At 38.8% G+C, this 23,659-nt stretch overlaps 1 long non-coding RNA gene across 1 annotated transcript; it reads right to left on the reverse strand.

The window, feature by feature from the left end:
• Nucleotides 1-9,908: 9,908 nt before the first annotated feature.
• LOC111838323 (uncharacterized) lies at nt 9,909-22,701 on the reverse strand. The gene is made up of 2 exons (XR_011993056.1): nt 22,297-22,701; nt 9,909-13,091 (listed from the first exon to the last, which is right to left on the reverse strand). It is a non-coding gene; the product is annotated as an uncharacterized lncRNA (long non-coding RNA).
• Nucleotides 22,702-23,659: the final 958 nt, after the last annotated feature.

A 23,659-nucleotide genomic window follows, 5' to 3' on the forward strand; every position in this document is an offset into this window, starting at 1 on the left:
TTCATGCCAAACTTCTTCAGCCTCCTCAGGATGACCGGCTTTCCTGACCACAGTGTCTGTATGTGTTGTCCTGGAGAGGTCCTCTGTGATGTTCTCACTGAGGAACTTGAAGCTACTGTCCCATTCAAGTCAAGTCAAGTAGGTCTTTAATGTCATTTTTAACGTGAGTGAACAAGGAGTACAAGAGGGGACCAAGTACACAGCCCTGTGGTGCGCCCATGTTCAGGATCAGCGAGGAGGAAGTCACCGCCTGGCCCTGTTTGATCTGAAGGTGAACTGAAAAGATCTAAACTGTCAGGTAGGGAGGAGCAGAAGTGATTTTTGACCAGCCACTAGAAGCACTTCATGATGACTGATGTCAGTGCAACAGGGCGGTAGTCCTTCAGACAGGTGACAACTGGTTTCTTGGGGACAGAAATGATGGTGGATGCTGCCTCAGGGGGAGGTTGAAGATGTTAGTCTTCCAGCTAGTGACCGAAAGAATGAGATCGAGGATACATGTGGCAGAAATGAGTTTCCTTCGCAGGGTGTCTGGACTTAGAGATAGCATGAGATGCCAGTGGGGGGGAGCAATAAAAAAGGTCAATAGGATGTTGGGTTACATCTCTAGGTGTGTGGAGTTTAAGTCAAGGGAGATGATGCTACGATTGTACAATTCTTTGGTAAGACCCCACCTAAAATATTGTGTGCAGATTTGGTCACCATACCTTATAAAGGACATTGTTGCCTTGGAAAGGGTGCAACGTAGGGCTACAAGAATGATTACTGGTCTTAGAGGAATGTATTATGAGGACAGGTTAGCTGAGCTGAATCTGTTTAGCCTCGAGCAAAGGAGACTAAGGGGGGACATGATCTAGGTATATAAGATATTAACAGGTCTGGATGCTGTTCAGCCAAATGGCTACTTCAATATTAATTAAAATACCAGAACTTGTGGCCATAGGTGGAAATTAGCAGGAGAACATTTTAAAATTTCATTTGAGAAAGCACTTCTTTACACAGCATCTAGTTAGAATATGGAATAGTCTCTCTGTTAGTGCAAGCTGAAACCCTGGGTTCCTTTAAATCAGGGCTAGATAAGATTTTATCTGAGCTATTAGTTAAGTTCTCCCCAAACGAGCTTGATGGGCCGAATGGCCCCCACTCATTTGTAAATTTCTTATGTTCTTGCGTTCTTATGCTCGAACTTTCAGGACAAGCTCAATGTAGAGCCACTGCTCCTCTGCATCGAAAGGAGTCATTTGGTCAGTGGTTCGGGCATCTATGTAGGATGCCTCTTGGACACCCTCCTGGGGAGGTATTTAGGGCATGTTCAACTGGGAGGAGACCCCAGCGCAGACCCAAGGCATGTTGGAGAGATTAAATATCTAAGCTGACCTGGGCACATCTTGGTATTCTCTTGGTGGAGCTAAAAGGGAGTCTGGGCATCCCTGCTTTCATTACTGCCCCAGCGACCCAACCCTGGATAAGCAACAGAAAATGGATAGATGGATGGATGGATGGATAATTTGTAGAGCATGGCTCAAGCAGCATAAACAAAGCAGCATGTAGAGTGGAGACATCTTCCAAATATATACTATATGGACAAAAGTATTGGGACACCTGACCATTACACCTACAGGAACTCTTATGACATCCAATTGTAAATCCATAACCTTTAGAAGTGTACCTTAAATCCTGGGGTATTCAAAGTGAAGTGCCTTAAGCAGGCCAAGCAGGATAGTGGAAAGCCATACATAACAATGTTCTAGAATGACAGTAACATTGAGCATACTCAATGCTGATGTGATGTGGCCCTGATGGGACAGCACTGTCTTCAACAACTTCAATAATTCCTATTTACATGGCATTTGTGTGAGCCTCCACTGTATCAGTGTCCTACAAAGAGCACTGATGGTCTGTTTCACAACCGGGATGCCAGTATAGGGGCAGTCATCCTTTTCATCCATTTTTCTTTTTTTGTGTGCAAGACGTACATTTAATGCATTTGTATCTCAGAACCCACAAGCTCTGCATTGTTCGTTCAATCGGTTGAGCTGCAAGAGAGCTGTGTATCATGCTTTATTTTCATGTGCCCACAATCACGCGGTCAGAAAGTACGAGACAATGTGAATCCTATATTAAGAAAATGGGACAAAGCATGTTGTTCTACAATACAGGCCGTTTGCACAATATACATGACAGGTATAATACCTACATTTCCCAAAAGACTTAATTGCATGATTACATTGACAGGTTCCTTTGTATCATGTACAAATAACTGAAAAACCCGAGCATTCTTATTTACATTATATACAATTTAAATATACATAGATGAGAACAGAACAGTCTATTTATCTGGTGTCAATGTAGCTCTTTGTGTAACTTGTCTTAATGCAATTAGGTTGAATTTCGCTGAATGACAATACTACACTATAATGAAAATATTATTACAAGTCTACCTTATAGACACTACCCATCTCTCCAGAAACCGTAAATTCCCCCATGAGAAACCCACGGTACATTTTGCTGACCGGCTACTGACAGCAGAGGGCAGCTGAGAGGGAGAATAAAGCCTGCAGCCGCCATCCTGTGAACACGGATATCTGCCATCTAAAGGCCCTGTTTTGACAATGGAATGCAAACTGTAAAGTACAAGGTGCAACTAACTTTTATGGACGTGTCCAAATCAATTTTGCTATTTCAGGGGAGGGGGACCTGTTCCTTGGGGGGCTGTTGTGGGTGCGGGTCTTTTGGATGACTGCTCAATCAGCCAATAATAAAACAGTGTTTTCAATTCCAATCCTGGGGACCCTCTGTTATTGGCTGGAGGTGAAGTGGGTGTGGGATGAGGCAGCAGCAATTGTGTCCTCGTTTTCTGGCATCACCAGATCATCTGCACAATGCCGAAAACAGTATAATGATGTCAGAAAACTAAATGAACGACATCAGAATGTTTCAGATTTGTGGACCTTTTTTAAATGGCATGGAGCATTTTGTCCTTGTCAATGTATATTTAATATATATAATTGCAAGCTACAGGTATGTGTCACGATCGGCAAGTAGGCGAGCAGGGAAGCAGAGGAGAGGAAGTCGGGTCAAACGGGGATTTATTACAGCTAAACAGGACCAGGGAAGCACGACAGCAAACATCACATGACAATACAATGACGGATCTGACGAGACGTACTCAGACGCGGACTAAATACACAAGACTAGCCAGATATAACAGGACACAGGTGATCACAACCAGGGATGAACACGAGGTAACGAGGTGGGCGTGGCACACATTAGGAGCGGACGATCGGGGCATGACAGTATGCATGTACAGCCATGGAAAAAAATGAGACCACAGCACATTTTTTTTTCCACCCATTTCTCAAATTATGGGTGTGTGACTGTGAATAATATATTTTTTATTGCAAACCGCAGCCTGGCTCTTCCGTTTCTTATTAATGAAGGGCCTCTTCTTTGCTTTATGGGACTTCAGTCCTGCTTCTAGAAGCCTGTTATGAACTATCCTAGCAGTGCACTTCAAACCTGCACTTAATATTTCCCATTCCTTTCGAAGGTCACTTGATGTCATCTTCCAAGAAACTGCTGGAAAAGATAACAGTCATCTCTGGCATTAGAATGTCGCTTCCGCCTTTTAGCTGGCTGATTTCTGGTCATTCCCAGTGTCTCCTGCTTCACTTTAGTCTTGAACCTGAAAGCAACCTGCTGCTAAGCATAGCCTTCTGGCAGCTGAATTATGATTAAACCAGGATTTTAAAAAAAATTATAGAGTGGTCTCTTCATTTTTTCCATGGCTGTAGTTAACTGCTAGTGAAAGTCTACATGCATAGGCCACTTCATGCCAATATATGTAGCGTATCTATGCACAATACAGTGGATATACAGTATATTGGTGGGAGATTTGAATGTCATCAGTGGATGCAAATCTGGAAATTTCATTCTCATAGTCTAATTTAAAACACAGTTCATGACAAATTGTTAGACAACCATGCTATACACACTGCTGAAGAATAGGTAAAGGTTAGTCTAAGTAGACTAAATATTAAAAATATTAATAATGTATAAATATTTATATAATATTTATACATTTATTATATTAAAATAAGGAAAAAAACCTGTTAAATCAGAATTGGTATTGGCAGTTGTGTATTGGTATCTGATTGGAATTGAAAAATATGTGGATTGGCCCATCCCTAATAGGTCCTTAAGTGTATTCTGTGGATCTTTTTGCAGATTCCCCAGGTCAGTTACTCTAAAACTGTAGGACGCAAAATGAATATATAAAATGAATATTCTTTAATAAAGCTTATATTGATTTTTGGTTGCTAGCCTTCCTAGTTGTCAAATTTTAATAATATGCCATCCATATATTATCCATATAACAGTCCGGTAGCTGGTTGGCAAAATGTATTGTGACGAAATTTATCGTGGGTAACAATGGGACTTCCGTCCTGCTCATGGGAGAGTGGACCAGCTCTTCACCCTCATAAGGATACTGGAGGGTTCATAGGAGTTTGCCCAACCAGTCTACATGTGTTTTGTGGACTTGGAAATGGCATACGGTCATGTCCCTTGGGGGTTTTTTGGGAGTATTGGGGCCGGGTTCGTTGTCACATGCCATCAGGTCCCGGTATACCGAAGGCGAGAGTTTGGTTTGCATTACAAGCAGTAAGTCAGACTCATTGTCATGTTTAACCCTGGGGAACCCAGACCACCTTTTCATTATAGGAAAAATATGTCCATTGGCTAAAATGATCATACAGACCCAGTGAACTCAAAAACAGGTGTTTTGTAAAATTAACCCTTTCCCAGTCCATGTTATGAAATGTGCCATATACGGCCCGCTGGACTGTTCATGCTGTTCCAACGTAATTTCACCTATGAAATAAGGACAGAAAAGAAGGAAAAACCAAATCTTTGCAACATTCTTATTTTCAAAATACACTTATTGAGTTTTCCTTTTCGTCGTTCACCATGTGCTGGCAATAAAACACATGCTTCAAACATGCCAACCCATCAAGAAACAGGACAAGTGAACAGACCTGCAAAAAGGTGTACTACACACAGAAAGTTTACTTGTGGTGGGTTGTAAGGTCTGGTGCACCACCTGAATTCCCTCTGTTGTTGTCTGAGGCTGATGTTGAGCACATGGAACATGATCATCACAGATGACAGAAAAGTTTCTAAACATCCAAAACCTAGTTGTACATGTTCTATAACATCTAAACATTATAACTGATGATGCAAAATTTCTGCCACTTACCTATTCACAGCTTGACAGGTGAATATTTGCATCATGTACAGCAACAACTTCAAAACACGTTGGGGGTCATATTTATTGTGGAAAAACATCTGGTTAATTCAGTCAGTAATCACTAAATGTCAGTTACTGGGTCATATATGGTACAATGGGCTGTAAAGCAAAAATAAATTCTTAACTTTGATGAGTGGGTTGAATGTAAGGCAGAAATAAAAGGAAGGGTCGTATATGACCCTGTGGGTTCCCCACGGATTAAAAAAACCCCCCCAAAATGAACACTGTAAGCAGGCTGCTCGATTACTATAAGCAAATTGTTTCAACAGTATTTGTACAGGAATGATTCTGTCCCAAGCTTTTTGATCCATCAAAGCAGGTGATCACTATAACCGTGTAGGAAAAATTAGCTCAAATAATTTGTCTCCACCAATATATAGGGAAATTAAGAATTAACTAATTTATCAGTCAATCAATCACTCAAACAATGGTTTGTTTCTCCAATAAACAATATTACAGAAGTCCAAATTGTTCAGTTGTTGGAAGACTTAGTTCCAGGATATGAGTGGAATTCATTAATTACAATATAACTACTTAACCTGGGTTACAATGTTCATAAGTCTCACCAGGTCTGTAGCAGCTATATAGAAAAACTCTGATCATGGCCATAGAGAGAGTCTCTCAATACTTTAGCACAAGCTTGAGACTTCAGAAGCTTAGTATTCGGCAACAGTGAAGTGAGTTAATGACGAGGCAGTCATTCAGCTGGAGATTCAAAGTGTATAAAAGGCATGTATTTATTCCTAACACTACAACTAACACACGACTGACATTATTCTTAACATGACGCAAAGACAAATTAACAGAACAATAAAATCAATGAGCAAGATGGAATATTGGAAGCAGTAACTTAATTTAAATGGGTACCCTTAAAGGAAATACTGTTCTGCACAGGAAGTCATTGATCTCTCAGGCCAATAATCTGGGACTAGGGGTATGTATAGCACTCCGATGGAATTACTACCGTATAGTGAAGCAACTTTAGAGCTAATTTCGATTAAAGTCATACATCAAAATCCATGATCAAATTCGGGTTTATGACAATTTCTCCATCAATTTGCTACCAAACATGACATCGCAATTCAGAGGTTTACACATCATATGATCTGCATAAATTAATTCTTAAAATACATTGTACATGTTGATTATTCATATTGGTACATAGTACGCATGGTTATGTTACACATCACCAGATATTGACACATTAGATAAGTTTCACAGAAGTTCTATTCCAAATCATAAACAGCACATCTTAATTCCAGGTTGGTTTATGTGGTCATTATAGTTTCCGAGAGTAACAGTCTCAATTTAACATTTGTAGATTACAATTTGTTCTTAACATGGGATTATTACAATAATTTGATATCCATGTTTAACAACACACATATTAATTAATTCATTCAATGTAAGGGATGGATGAATGTAAGAACAAAAGGGAATGCACCAAAATGGTGCATTCCTCTGGAATGTAGGGAGAAGGTGGGGGTCTGTGAATTAGGTTAAATAAAGAAAGTGCGCTCCTATAACAGGCATTACAAGAGGCAAAGTGATAACTATGATACACAGTTACATTTCCTTAAATGTTTCCTAATTCCTCCATGATAGACGTGAGAGTATGTGGATATATGAGTGGCTGTCCTTCACAGACAACCTTCTCTACAAAAAAGAGCAAGTTGAGGGAGGCATTTTCTCTTTCTTTCTTAAGACAATTTCTCCATGGGGATCAATAAAGTATTGATTATTATATGACTATATATATTTATATATTTAATTCATTATGTGGAGATGATTGGTCATAATATGTGAGGCACTTTTATAGGGGTAACAAAATTATTTAAATCATTTAAAGGAACATAGACATAATATTTAGATATTTATGCTAACAAATAGTAAACAGACAAAAAATACACAACAGGGAATTCTTGAAACAAGTCCTAATCTCCTTCGAGATACTGAGTGTGAGGAAGGGGTGGGGGTGCACTCTTTGTTTCACCCTTATTGGTCTCTAAGTGCACATCCCCCCTTAGTCTAGGGGTATCAGCCTGCTCTAGACCAGACCTTGAATCGAGGCCCAGGTTGTTATTCCTAGGGTTCAAAATCTCTGAACCATACAAGCTGGCCTTCCTGTGCCTTGTAATCTGAATTGCCTTGTGTGTGTGTGATTCTACAACCATGATCATTAGAAGCGGTTTCCATTGTATTCACAATTAAAGAATTATGATATGGTTTTATTTACTAAAGTCCTTTGACTGGCATTTCCCTTTTTAAATTTCTAACATTAAATCTTGGTAAAATGGCCAGCAATGTCCTTCCATAACAGAGAAGTTTTGTCAAAACCAGACATGGCAAATGCTGTCACACTACACAAGTCTAGACGTACAGCTGAAATCTGGGTGTTTTTTTAATATATATATATGTGTGTGTGTGTGTGTGTGTAAAAATTTCACGTGATGTTCAACTTTCATTTCTAAGTAAAAACCATATAGTAAATGTAAGAATGGAAAAGAAACACTTTTTCGATTTGGATTGCAGTAATCCCTAGTACAGGAAACTACCAGTCTATCACATGGTGATTTTCCACTGCCACTAGGAACCAAGCCGTATCCAATCAAAAATACGAACCGAGACTAGTTCCAGTTCCAAGGGTCAGCTTGGTAAACACATTGCTGGGTTTGCAGAGTGACAGTGATGTAAACCCGAAGAGATGCTTATTTACTGTGCACATAGTGTACATCATCATATAGCACATATTTATTATGTGCTAAGTTCTGCCAGCACGTCTGTGAGAATTTCCCTGATATGTCAGCATCGACCACTAGCGGAATTAGCATTCACTTGTGTAGATAAACACTACGAATCAATTCCATTCACTGTTCTATAGTACTTTTTTAAAGTAGGAAGTTGGAAGTTCCGAGTTATTGGGAATGCATTAATTACCAATAAGGGAAATCTATATTCAACAATTCATCTACCCTGCACATAAGTAGGGTTGGAATAAGAACATAAGAAATTTACAAATGAGAGGAGGCCATAAAATCTTATCTAGCTCCGATTTAAAGGAACCCAAAGGTTTTAGCTTGCACTACACTAACAGGAAGACTATTTCATACTCTAACTACACGCTGTGTAAGGAAGTGCTTTCTCAAATCCAGTTTAACGTGTTCTGCCATCCATTTCCACCTACAGTATGGCCACGAGTTCTTGTATTTGTACTAATACTGAAGTATCTATTCGGTTGAACAGCATCCAGACCTGTTAGAATGGATGCTGTTCAGCCAAATGGCTACTTCAATATTGGTTTAAATACCAGAACTTGTGGCCATAGGTGGAAATTAGCGGGAGAACATTTTAAAATTTCATTTGAGAAAGCACTTCTTTACACCGCATCTAGTTAGAGTATGGAATAGTCTCGATCTGTTAGTGCAAGCTAAAACCCTGGGATCCTTTAAATCAGGGCTAGATAAGATTTTAAGAACTTTGAGCTAGAGCTGGGCGATATAGCCTAAAAATAACATCTGATTTTTTTTCCACAATAAATCCGATTTTCAATTTTAAACGATTTTCCTTCCTCTACTTAAAATCAAACTACAGATGACAAATCAATGGTTCAAAACAAGTTTTAACTTTATTTTGTTTTTTTTACTTTACAGTTAAAGTGCAATCTGACCAGCCAAAAAAGATGTGAGATGGCAGACCACGCCATTGTAAACACTTTTAGAAACTTTTAAAAACTTTTAGCATGTTAATGAATCCTGGCTTTTCCACAGTATGTATGGGCACCACGTCTTTTGCAATATACATCGCAACAGCGTTTATCACCTTCCACTGTGCCCCATTCTTATCATATGGCACACAGTTCAAAAACGTGTCAGGAATGGTTGCTTGCTTAACTTTGGATGTTGTGCTAGTGTTGCGGGTATTTTCATTTCGCTGGGAGCTGCACTTCTCCCACTCCGCAGTGTGCCTCTGCTTTAGGTGCTGGAATAAATTTGTCGTGCAGCTTCCTTTGGTTGCAACAGTTTTTAAATAGAATTTGCAAGGAGGAATTGTTTGGTCTGTGTCCAACGGCGCAAAATCGAACCATCGCCATGTCGTTTGTGAATCCGCTACAGTGTTTGGGTGCGCCGCGCTAATGTACCCGTGAAGAACGGTGCGTCGCATTAGTTCCGCTTTTGGCGCTCGCGTGTAAAATAAGTAATAAAGTCGATTTTCATAAAAACACATCATCCTGAACTGTAAATTCGAATTAATCGATAAAATCGATTTATCGCCCACCTCTACTCTGAGCTATTAGTTGAGTTCTCCCCAAACACACTTGAGGGGCTGAATGGCCTTCTCTCGTTTGTAAATTTCTTATGTTATTATCCCTGCTGAGTGAATCCTTAAGCCAGTTAGCATTATTTATTGTAGGAAATTTAACCATATCACTTAGCCCTAGTCCTACTCTGTGGAGTCACAAGAAAGAACAACCACAAGCACAATTCTTCTTCTTATTATTATTATTACGAGATTATTATGAGACTTTTTATTTATATAGTGCTTTTCAAGACCTCAGAGAGACCAAACTGAAACAAAAAACAGTACAAATCACAATAAAAAGTCAAATGTCAATGATCACATATTGTATTTCAGACCATTATATACAATACAGTCTTTTCAGCACCATACAGTAATTGTTCCTAATTTGAATAAACTTAATTTTTTCTTTTTTGCTAATTTGAAAATAAACCACTCACAAACCTATTTTATTAGCCCCTCCGGAATTTTCAGCAAACATCAATCGGTGAACCTTTCTTTTGTGATTCTTAAGAGACTTCAGGCTAGGGTAGCTGCGCTGGCAGATGTGGCACCGAAAAACCTGGGTGTTACTGTGGGTGATTAAATGTTTCTGGAGCTCCTTGTTACTACTGAAGCTGTGTGTGCATACTGGACAGACGACTGGTTTGCTGGAAGGCTTGGATGCACAGTAGTGCATGTGGAGCTTAAGCCTGGAACAAGTGAGAAATTCCACACCACACCTGGGGCATAGAAATTTATTCCCCATGATACCATCAGCCTTGCATCGATTCTTATTCAAGTGCCGGACCAATGAGCTGTGCTGGCTGAAAGACTGCTGACACTTTGGACAAACTGAGCGTTTGTGTGTGTGGAGGTGGGCCTCATAACTCATCCAAGAGTGGAGGTTCATCCCACATTTAGGACAAATGAAAGACTCTTGGGCATGTATCTGAAGGTGCTCAAACAGCTGACGAGAGCTAGTGAAAACTGATCCACATTCACAAGTCACTTTTCTTGGCAAAACTGCTGGTAATGACATAATTCCCCAAGAGTCTCCCGAAGAAAGATTATCACCTGTTCTACTGACCTTATCCCCCAAAGATGGTGTGAGGATCAACATCCTTTCCTGGTTTGTTGGTTCCTGGAATGATCCTTGATGATGTCTTGGCAAAATTATTCTCTTGGATTTTCCAGTATTTTGATCACTGTGACTGTCAATATCTTCTGTACTTCTGTTTATCGGAATACATTTCTTCTTATGCAGATTGAGAACATATCTGCGGCTGAAGCTCTTCCCACAACCGAGACATTCAAACCTTTTCTTGATTTCCAGATGTGACTTGGCTTTTATTGACAGTGGGTTCTGAATATGTTGCAGCATTCCTCTGCTGGGCAAATGACTTTGGTCAACTTCAGATGTCTGGATTGGATGATTCAGCTGACTGGATGTGAATGGAAGACCATCTCCTAGACCAGGCTTCCGGAAAACGAACTCCTCTTTATTATTACTGTGCTCTGCCTCAAATAGAAGATCACTGTCCGATTCATCAATTGGCATAGTCCAGCGTCTTTTCTCTTCCTCTGCCTCTATATTTTTCACCTCGCCTTCTGTTTCAACTTGTCTCATATGCTTTGAAGCTGAATACTCCTGTGTGGAAGCAGCCCAGCCTTCCAACTTTGTTTCTTGCAGTTCTGCTGAGTTTCGTCTAACTGATTTTGAAGTGAAAGGCATGAAACTTTTAGGGGAGCCTGGCCAGACACCTAAGTTTATTCCTGGGTTCTTTGCTAGCATGCCGAGAGAAACCTCTGGGCCTCTTGAGGAGTTAGACTTATTCCTCCCACTTTTGATAAGACTAGTGGCTTCAGTGCCTACAGAAACATTCTTTTGCATGGGTGACCCTCCCATTCCCCCCACAATCTCATTATCTATTCTTACATTTCCTTTCATATGGACTTTGTCCTTTGGGAGACTGCCATCCACATGCCGTTGGGAAAACAAATGACACTTGTGCTTTTTTAGATTATACAGGCGCGTGTAACTATGTTTGCACATGTGACAAGAGAAAAGACTTTTCTGCAGTTCTCTCTCAGAACTGCTATCCAGGGTGCCCTTTTGGCCATGAACTGCCAAACTTCCTGAAGAGAGGGGCATTAAATCACCTACCGAGAATGGATCCTGCAGAATCCCCGCAGGCTCTGGGCAACACAGATGGTGGAACTGTATAGAGGTTTTGCTAATGAGAAGTCGTTTGCAATGACGACAGCCCCTAATTTTTTCTTTCTTGTGTGTAGCATGATGAAATATGAGACTATCTATGTCATGGAAAATCCTCCGGCAGAGTCCACACTGATGTCTACCTTCTTGGCCATTTTCACTGACCCCAACTAACTTTCGACGCGTCTCAAGTGCCACCACAGGTAGAAAAACCTTAGTCAAACTAACAGTATTACCAGCCAATTGCTGCTTCTTTTTAGTCCCAGATTTACATAGTAATCTTCGTAACTGACTAATTGATGATCCCTCTATAGATTCAGAGGCTGTCACTGATGGTGTTCCCACCGGTTTTGGCATTTTTTCTTTGTTAGCCCTCCAGGCTGCCTGGGCTGGTGGCAATCTTTCCATGAAAGCAGACACCAGCATTTTCTTTAAGGTTTTTTTTAGTGGTTTTACATCCTGTTGATCATCTTGCAGAACCGCATCGCTATGAATGGGACTGACTGAGTCTGAGATAGAATTCACATCCGCAACACTTCTGTGTTCAAAGTCATCTTTTAGAGCTGTAATGGTTGGTGACAAAAGTAATTCAGGTGAGTTGGAAACAGGAATGCGTGCAACTTGCTTTACAGAAGGCATGTTGTTTAACTCTGCAACAGGTGAGGGAGCATGACTAAAAATCTCCTTATTGCTTACTTCAGAGTCTTCAGTGGCTGACTGTGAGATTTGGGGGCTAGGTGGATGGACATGTGAGGATAGAATGGAATGAGAAGTAAGATTAAAGCTCTCACTACAAGATGCATGCATAGGGTCTGAATGGCTGGGGCTGTTTATGCTCTCTCCTACTGCTTTCTCCTCCTTTATTGCCAGGGGCTCCTGTACATCCATCTGTGTTTTGTGTAACTGTTTATGTTCAAGCATGACACTGAAATCTTGGAACTTATTCCCACACCCACAGATGTAAATGGAGGAAGAGGCAGAAATGGGCAGGGCACTGCAATGATGCTTGTCCAAAAGATCCTTGCTGGAATATGTGCTTCTACAATTGTTGCAAGAAACTTGGAGTGCGAGTGGTGGCTGATTCCCATCTGATGAGTTGGTATTATTTGCATGAGTTGCCTGGTGCACGAGTAAAGAGGACAGTCCCGGAAAGGTGGCTGAACATGCCATACAGCGATAGGTCCTCAATGGCAGAGAGCCATTATCTCTTGTTTCATGAATTCCCAGCATCTTATGTGATGAGAAATACAGATCCTGGGGAACTTCTGTGTGGCTGGTTTCAAACTCACCCTTAAACACAGGAGGGAAAAAACATTACAGTCTTTTGGGTTAGTTCATATCTTATTCTATGAAAATCATGCAGACAATATTTGAAAATTAGAAAAAAACATTTCATAACATTAACTGCACTCCAGTTTTAGCACAGCATTGGCCATGTGTTTTAAGGGCCATTCCATTTTAATTCAACCAATGTCCTTTGCATCACCATTTTTGATTTTGAAGCAATTTGACACATTTATTACACATACCTTCCAGAGCTCAGATTTTAATATTTTAATTGCTTTATTTTAATCGCCTCTGATATATAACACGTTTTTGACACAGCAGGTAGCAAAAAATGATAATTCAGAGTAGAGCTGCACAATATCACATTGTGATTATATGGCGCATGTGCAATACTTGCCAGGGCTTTAAATGACGGTTGTAAACATTTGTCCAAACACCCAAAAGTTAGAAATTTAAAAATTCAGTGTATCCTTATGTTTAATAAACGTGTTGGACTTTAAACTGAAAAAAGTACTGCCAAAATCTTTCTATCTTGTTTATCAATATCTCCCCTTTCAAAAGATAATGTGGCTGCTGAGCTGCACCTTTCTTCACCACCAAACAGTAGCGTTATGGCGTGCTCTGCTAACCAAATTTAATAAACATAAGGATTCACTGAATTTATACAGACTAACTTTTGGGCGTCACAATATAGATATGGGATATTTAGGTAATATAGTGTTTCCAAAAACTGAAAAAAGATAACTGGAGTGAACACTTAAAATGACAAGCAAAGAAAACACATTTTTTCCTTGTTTTTTCAGTCGAATCATTAACACCAGTTCTCACTAAAGTGAAGTATAGTTTGCTATAAATTAGGGCTGCAACAACTAATCGATTTAATCGATTAAAATCGATTATTAAAATAGTTGCCAACTAATTTAATAATCGATTAGTTGGGTCTACGTTATTATACACATAAGTACAGTGGCAACCTCCTAATTTGGGAGCAGTACGCTAACCAAAGCCGCGGTGGCAGTAAAGTACCATTAAGCTGGATGCCGACCGCCATAAAAGAAAAAAGTAAATGCACATAAACGCCATTTACGCACCTTTTAAATTTACAAAACAGCTTTTACTCACCTTTTTTAAGATCACTAATGTTAATGATATAGTTACCCACCGTTTTTACTGCTGTGCATATAGTTTACCCACCTTAAATTTCTTGTTACCACTACACCACTGCTTCATTTCTTCACGATAGAAATTTATAGTAATATCAAATGTTGTAGTACTCAAGACCAGTTTTTGAAGGTCTCGATCTTGTCTTTGAAGCAGCCGTATTTGTACTCGTTCTTGTCAAGGACTCGGGATTTTATTTCGAGACCATAACTCTGAGAATATTCTTATTAATGAGCCGTTTACTGTCGGATTGGATAACTAATAACTGCAACCAATGGCGTTACTGCCGGCCGCGTTACCCGCCCCGTCCCTTCACACACGCACATGTGTTTAAATGAACGCAGGGGAAGTCGTGGTTGTCAACACAATCAGCTATTATGGGGCTAGAAATGCGGCTACATACAGTATACCACAACGTGTTTACCCTACCATTCTATTAGGTGGGCGCCCCAAGTTAATTTTATTTAATTTCATTTTCTATATAGCTCCAGATCGCAACAGAAGTCATTTAAGGCTACCTTTCCGATAGAACAGGTTTATATCTTGTCCTTTTATTAAACAAACTAAATAGCCTTATATTATTTATCTTATTTACAGTTCATCACTGTAGTATGCTGAAACAACCGGACACGTTTTAAAACAAAATTTGCCGCCTGCCTTTCACGGGCACCAATCGTCTTATTTGCGTTGCTCAGTAATTTTTAGCGTAAGATGCGGAAAAGGCTTTTTCTTCGCAATAAATGTTTACTTTATTTGTCCGTAATAAATGCAGACATACTCGCTGGCGTGCTCTCTCCCCCTGTCATATATGTGTATCAACATTAAATAACATTAGACAATTATTTAATAATATTCTTAGTAGCAGCAGCGGTAGTCTGTGCTTTTACATTAAAAAACTGGAGTACTGAATACATTATCTAAAGCACCATGCTGGTTGCACTTTATAAAACAAGATTTTGTGTATTTCATTACGTTGATTCAGCTGCTACAAATTATTAATTTTTTTTGTATACTCTTAATGTAGCATACATTTGTTTTTTATGTGAGTTGCTGGAAACAACTTTTGTACAAAGACAGACTGGGTTATTAAAAATTGCTGGAAATCAAATTGTTTTTTTGCCCCCCCCCCCAATCCGATTAATCGATTAATCGAAAAAGTAATCGACAGATTAATCGATTATCAAAATAATCGTTAGTTGCAGCCCTACTATAAATGTAGACAATGTAGAAAATGGAGGGATGAATAAATCGGACAGTGCCAGGAAATGCAATGAGGTGCGTGCATGCTCAAAAATCGGGTAGGTGGTACGGATTGGGTAGTGACAGCCGAATACCGCTTCAGTTCCCAAACCTCCCAGGCACACCCCATTGCGTGTATTTGTTGCATTTCAAATCAACCTCAATTAATTCATTAATTTAATTAGTATAGGAAAGTCAGTGAGGTATTGATTAGCTACACAAGGTGGGGTACACTGGTCTAGTCAAAAAACGTGTGTGTATTGGATGGTGTTGAGAATAGTGGGGTGACTTTAGGTGAGGTTTTGAAGTGGCTGACACACTTTGACAGACATAATATCAGTTTTACATCAACATGAATTTCATTTGAATATCATTTTCTTAGACTGCCTAAGACTGTAGCAAAGTACTGTATATAAATAACTGAGCTGTTTTTTGGTCCCCTTCAAGAAATAAGCATCCTAAAATTGTACAATACTATTTTTGAGCCTCAGGAACGGGAGGGTTAATTTTTTTAAAACTTAATTGGGAAGAGAATACTCTTTACTTCATAAAAATAGCCTGAAGTGTACCTGAAGTGCATCTAAAGTGTGACCTAAAATTGGTAAGGTGTTCCTTATTATAAGACTAATACAGGGGAGACCGCTTATAGTGATCATCATAACCAATTTTTTCTTTTTCTATATGTCTCAGGCAGATAAATATACAAATGTTGATTAGATGGTAATTAAACGAATATATGGTAATAAAATGGATAGCATTGCTGTTTACAAAATTTTACTGACTTTCAAAATACACTACAACTGTTTGAAATGCTTTTCAAATGAGAGTACTGTACAAATTAAATTACTGAACTGTATAATTCAAATATGCTATAAAACAGTACAGTACCATACATAAAATATAGCTCATTGTAGTTTCACTGCTGCATCTCGTTGGCTCATTTTTTGGCAGTTTATCATAAGCTTTGATGAGTCTATATTTGTCACTGACAGAAAATGACTTTCTTTTTCCTGTCATGTTTTCTGTGCATGCAGCATTAGCCTCAGATAGCTAGCCAGAAGTACATGGGTTACCGCAGGACTTAGTCAATGGATCGTTTTTATGTGAAAACGGCATCTTACCTACTCTTCAACAGATATCCACAATACATTTGTAGATATCTGCAATTGCATTATTCTTAGTCAGAATTATAATTGTAGATACCTGAAATTGCATTTTTACTAGTCATAATATAAATTGTGGATATCCGTAAAGACATTTTTGCTAGTCACAATGTATTTCAGATATTCGAAATTACATTATGAATATCTAAAATGGTGGTACCCTTTCGGATATCTGAAATTAAAATTATGACTAGTAACAACTGGATTGTATATATCTGAAATGGGAGTTTTTTCTAATAAAAATTGAATTGCAGATATCCAGAATGAACATTCTGGATATCTGAAATATAATTGTGGATATTTGAAATTAAAAGCCCAATAGACATGAATGGCAAAAGTGGCGTAATTTCTCCTAGGAAGAATGACGATGTGGAAATCTGAAATGACAATTGTGGACAGGAAGAATGTCATTGTGGATATCTGAAATGCTCTTTTTGACTGAGAAGAATTGAATTAGAGATATCTGCGATACATATCCACTCTAGTGATTAAATGTTAAAACGGCTTGCCATAGGTGAGCACACTCCCACCAGCGGACAGAGAGCGAGTGTCGGAAAATATGTCACGTCAACCACCTGAATAGCCGGGTAATAAATACATTTCACAGTGGGATTTCTGCTTTAAACTATCACTATTTTAAGCTATCAGCTATCACTTTTAAAGCCTAACAGTTAATGTATTTGCAGGTCAAGACAAACATCTGCAATCGGACTTTGTCAGCTGACGTCACACTCGCTATAATCGCAGTGTATTATGGGTCGAATCGCCACTGCTATCATTAAAAGAAACACATGAATACCATGTATCCTGCTGGTGTCCGTCTGACACCCCCCCAAAGCTGTAAAGCTAGGGGAAACATTGAATATTATAACAACTATAATCCTGCAGATTAAGCAAACATAGTGCTACCAAACTAATTATTAGAGATGGGCGATCCACGTTTTTTCAGTTCCGATCCGATTTCGATACACAACTGCCGATACCGATACAGATTCCGATACAAGAGCTCTTTTTACTTTGTTATACTTTACATATTATTTTTTTTAAGCTAGTAAATACAGATGGAAAAAATGTATGACAAAAAATATGTAATTAGGCTACTACAAACATACATAACGTACTGTTCCACCTCATTTGTTTTAAGCGTTTTTGAGGCATTTGCAGTTCAATATGAATATCTTCAAAGCAAATATACACAAGTGGCGAATGCTTAAAATTTTAACAGTTTTTCTCCCATTGGCATCAGCGCAGTTACACTTTTGTTGCGATGGCAGCCCCTCTTGTATCTCAAGCAACGAGTTCGCAAAACAGTCCAATTAAGTTAGCGACTCCCAAATCATCCATTGCTTTGTTTTGTCTCGCAGTTGGGATTTTCCATTAAACGCTATTCCCACCTCAAAACCTTATTTTACATAGATTGCAAAACGCTGTGCTTCCGGTTTCTGTTAAAAGCCTAAAATACTCCCAGATCGTCACGTCTTATCTTACGCTCCTCGTACTGCGAAGGGTATGCGCATGACCTCACAGCAGGCGGAAGTCACTGTACTCACACCCACTGAGTAGCAAAAAAGACTTAGGGGCAGTGATAGCGTTCGATTTGAATTCCGCAAAAACACACATGTAAAATGGGAAAGAGCTGTCGTGCGATTGATTGCCAAAAACTAAATAAGTAAGTATAGGACGTGGATCGGTCACGCATGGCCGATTCCCGATCCGTCAAATAGGTCTGGATCGGCGCCGATACCGATCCGAATATCGGTATCGGTGCATCTCTACTAATTATACGGTTAAAATAAATACAGACGCTCCTCTACTTACGAACTTTCAGACATATGAACAAGTACTGTAAGTCCAAATTGTGTTCCTTGGGCTACTGTTTCCTGTCCGCAATATCAATTTTTTTTTCTGCGCGCCAATTCCACCTAGTACGACTTCTGGCCACTACTCCCGGTGCGCAGCAGCGTAGCGTCGTACTCCCAGCATCCTAGTTCTTTGTACTTGCGTATACCCTTAAAATGATGTTGAATAACAACTTATGAACATTTCAAGTGACGAACGATCATTCGGAACGTAACTCATTCATGAGTAGAGGAGCGTCTACAACATTTCACTATTGAGCTGTGCACAATGTACATTAATAATTTCATAAAACATGTCTATTATACTACAAAGCTAAATGTAAATGTATAATTAATAAAATATACTTTTTCAAAACATTTCAGAAATACTGGTCTAAAGTGAACACATTAATTCAACACAATGAAAGAACCAAATAAAACCCCAAAAGTTAATACTGAAAACTATAAGGGGTGAATGAACAGGAATTACATTCCATCATCCGCCGGTCTATGAATGTGTGTGTGGATGGGTGAATGTGAGACATGAATTGTAAAGCGCTTTGAGAGCTCGTAGGAGTAGAAAAGCGCTATATAAATGCAATTCATTTACCATTTTATATTTATTTAAAACATACAAATGGTACAAATATAGCTAATTGAAAAAATACATGTAATTTGTTTTTTTGTAACATTATGTCCTCCAAATATTTTTCACTGCTCCCCCAGTCAAAACAAGCTAAATCCGGCCCTGGAGAGGAGACATATGGTTGAACTGTTAGGCCCAATCCCAATACCCCCACTTAGCCCTACCCCTTAGGCCTACCCCTCCGTTTTGCGCGTACCCGCATAGGGTAGTGTTGTCCCATTTCTTTTTAGCAGCGAGGGGTAGTGGTGTTCAGCCCTCAAGATAGCCCTCGAAACGGAGATTTTTCAGATGCTGACTCAAAACCGAGTGAAAGAAGAAAATTCCCACAATACGTTGCAATACACAACAAGAAAAGAAAAGATGGCTAGCAGTGTGGGGAAAGAAGCTCATATCTTTATAAATACGCTTGCAAAAAAATCAAATGTTAGCGGAATATCTTAGTTTAATGTAAGTGAAACAGAGTATGAGGTTGAATTTTTCAAAAACAATTTTCTGAAAATCATTAATTACATGCGTAGAGACAGAGCAGTATCTCAAGTATTTATAGAAAAAGAACCGAGCAGGGGTGAGTTTCACAAAACCGTTGAAGAATTAAGAACGTATTTATTCAGAGAGAGAGCATTCAAAGTCCTTTTTATGTAGTTTTTTGGCTACGACACTTTTGGGAAGCTCACCCCCGATTGTTTTCTGTGTTTCGTGCAATAGTCTTCTAAGTGCATTATTCTACATCGTGCAATATATAAAAGACATTTTTCCTGACATTTTGCTTATGCAACATAAACACATTGTTTATGCAAAACGTGTGCATGTTTTATAGAAATATTGCATGCAATATGCTTAATTTTAAATCTGCGTGCCATTGCCAAAGGAATGCTAATCCACAAATCGACAGTGTCATAATCATTTTGTAATATTTTAGGCACACGTCAGTGGTATAATCATGTTGTAATGTTAAAGTGACTTGTCCGTGTTATAAGCACGTTGTACTATTCCAGGGACTCCCGAGCAAACCAGGCAGCTCATAAGCGAGTGGTGTCCCGATTCCTAGGTAAAGAGTTGAAGCCCTACCCCTTGTGGCTACGATCTGTGAAGTCAACTTCGGAAGGGAGGGCCCTCGAAATCTAGTGGTATGGCTAAAGGAGGAGAAATGGGATTGGGCCTTATCTATGCTGATGGTGTAAGGTCTAGGCTGGAACTTTCAGAGCTGGGGTCACGGATATGTGAAATGGGCTGCACAGCATTTTTCTTCATGAAGTCACTATCAATACTTCTCGTCATCTTCAGTTACGTGTTGCTTAGCATATGCATTCATTTGTCACTCCAGTATGAGCAGTCTACAGGTCACAATATCAAACACACAGATACATGTAGAAGAATCTCAGAGTTAGAGCCAATCAGAGGCAAACAACTGCCCCATCCCTGCCACTGATTGGCTCTGACTTTAAATTAAATAAAAAAAAAAAAGATCTGCAAAATGTTATGTGCACTAGTGTGACCAAGGAAGAAAAATTTGTCTTACGACATATTTTTGGTCATGTGTACAACCAATTGAGCCTTAGTTGGGGGTTAAGGACCTTGCTCCTACAGGCATGATGAGGCTGGGCTTGAACCAATGCCCTTCCAATCACAAACACAAAGGCTTTGCCCACTAAGTCACACACTGCCTAAAGCAAGGGTCTCCAACTCCGGTCCTGTAGAGCTACTAACCAGTAGGTTTTCTATCCTACCTGGCTTCTGATGAGCCACACTAATTCTCAGGTAAATACCAGGAGCAGGTGTGGCTCATCATCATCAGAAGCCGTTAGGTTAGAAAACTTACTGTATAGTAGCTCTCCAGGACCGAAGTTGGAGAGCCCTGGCTTAAAGGGATTTTTTAAAAATATTATATTTTTGCGCTCTGGAAAGTATGTCATTCACGTGCCAATTAAAATTAAAAATGGTGATGCAAAAACTTTTTTGGATTTCTTTTTAATTACAATGGATTGACCCTCAAACTAAATTACAGCATTATCATTGCAAAAAATGTGGAGCAGACATGCATTACTCTCTCTAATTTGTTATCTTTAGTCGTCTTTAGTGGTCACATTAAATATTAGGACTAGTATTGCCAAAAAGCCCATGATACAATAGTCATCATACCAGTGTCACCATTCAAAGCAGCACGATGCATTGCGATATTACCATTATAACCTGAGGCTTGATGCTCCAAATTTAATTAAAAGGTGGTCTTTAAGTACCAAAGATGAGTCAGTACACTGAATAAAGCTGTTGCACACGTCAACTCCAAGTTTCATAAACCATGACTTCACAAATTTTTCAGCTCACTACCACAAAAGAACAGTACTCGTGACCCTCCCTAGGTTTATACATTTAAAAATGTATACATTGGTCTATATTAGTTTTATTATTTTATCCATGTTTTACCTTTTTTTGAACACTTACAGTTAAAGTACAAAACTTTTAACATTTAAAACTTTTAACATATTCTGGAAATTATTTTGTGATCCCAAAACCTACTCACTGGTGTTCAAAGGTCCTGCAATAAATAAACAAATCAATCAAAATAACGATTAAAAAATTGTGACAATTGAATAGATGTAATCATTAATTGCGGCATTAATACAGCAGTAGTAAATATAGTTATGCTTCTATTAGAATTGTAATGAATTACATTGTTTAAAGGCACACATTGATTATAACAAACTTCTGTGTTCATGTCCACATACATATTTTTTCATCCAATCACTTTCCACACCCGCTTGTCCCATATAGGGTGGCGGGGGGTCCAGAGCCTATCCTGGAAGCTACGGCCACAATGCAGAGCATAACCCAGGACAGAGTGCCAACCCATCGCTGGGCATTCACGTACTGTGAAACCACATAAATGCGCGCAGCATTCATAGTCCACAAACACAGTAAAATGCAGGTATATATATGCATATTAAATGACAGATTTGACAGTGACACATCTTTAAAAATCGGAAGAATGTTGCAAAAATCTACATTTCTAACTATTTGGAATGAATATGTAGGTGACGACACAACACCAAAGCATGGACTTAATTGTTTGCAATTCCCAGACGTAATCAAAAGGCACTGGCTATCGTGATATAATTACATCTGCTAGAAGCACTTAAAAAGCAAAGCATTCAAAAACTTACCTGTATAACGTTATATTGAAAATGATATTCCCGTTCTTTCAACAACATGCCATCTTGAATACCGCTGGTCTAACCTTTTAGACATACGGCTATAGCTAGCTCGGTCAAATGCATTCAAGATATAATACCAGCGATTGCAATAATAAACAACTGTATATTTTATTTGCATTTAATTATAAAACGTTTTCTTCCTATTGATACTCGTTATTTCGACCTATTGTTATATTCGGATTTTAAGATGTTATAGCTTCATTTTAGCACTACCTCGAAATTGACAAAAATAATAAAGAATGATCATAAGTTTGTTACTCCACGTTTCTGAAGAACTGTTGGGATTCTTCTTCGGTGGTATTAAAATTAGGGTCGGGATTCTGTATTGAAAACAACCTTCTACAATGTACCTGTTTCAAGTAAAGGAATCGGTAGTGTTTAGTTTTCATACCTAATACAGCACACCGCCTAGCGATTGGGAGGACTAAATCTGATGGACGTTAATAATAAAATAATCGCAATTCTTCATGCGTCCTTTTACATTACATAACGAACATGCATTCATATAGCTTTCAGCTGCTTCTCCAGTACAGGGTTGAGGTTTTAACATAATTATCAATATTTAAAATGTGTGAAATGTAGACAAACGCAAACTGGCAAACGGACACAACGGAATTTTCTGTTAATATACAAGGAGACACTGAGGAACATTCTGTGTAATTGCATAAATTCTGTTATTGCAAATAGTTTTTAATTGTTACTTTAAAAGGCTGCAGTATACGTTTTGATATAATCAAAACAAATTTAAGGGAATTGCACGTGATCCATACTTATTTGAATATTAGATGAGATCAATAGATAAAATAGATAGGAACTAGAGATGCGCGGATCAGCTAAAATGCCACCCGAATCCGCGGCTTTAAACAAATCATCCACCCGCCCGCACCTATAATTTTCTCTGATATAGATATCCGCACCCGCTTCTTCGTTTTTAACAGCAGATTCAGTGACTTTAGAGCTAATCTGCGCATCTCTGATAGTAAAATAATACGCGTATCGTATGCTGCTTTAAATGAACATTTATTCATAAAACAAATTTTGTCTTTGGCCAGATTAACCAACATTTTCTCAATAAAATAAACAGTCTTTAGCCTACTCCATTCAGACTTTAATGGGAATATCACCGTTTCTGTCGCTGCAACACATAAACACACAATGACTGGATAACGGCAAATTTATTAGCCCTATCTATTCAAATAATACAGAATATTATGCTTTCCAAATAGATTTAAAAAAAAAGAGAGAGAACAATTAAGAACTTTTTTTCCCAAAAAAAACTCGTAGGCACTTATACAGACGATAGGTAACAGGC

This window comes from Paramormyrops kingsleyae, chromosome 9, assembly GCF_048594095.1.
Source record: "Paramormyrops kingsleyae isolate MSU_618 chromosome 9, PKINGS_0.4, whole genome shotgun sequence".
Classification (NCBI taxonomy): Eukaryota; Metazoa; Chordata; class Actinopteri; order Osteoglossiformes; family Mormyridae; genus Paramormyrops; species Paramormyrops kingsleyae.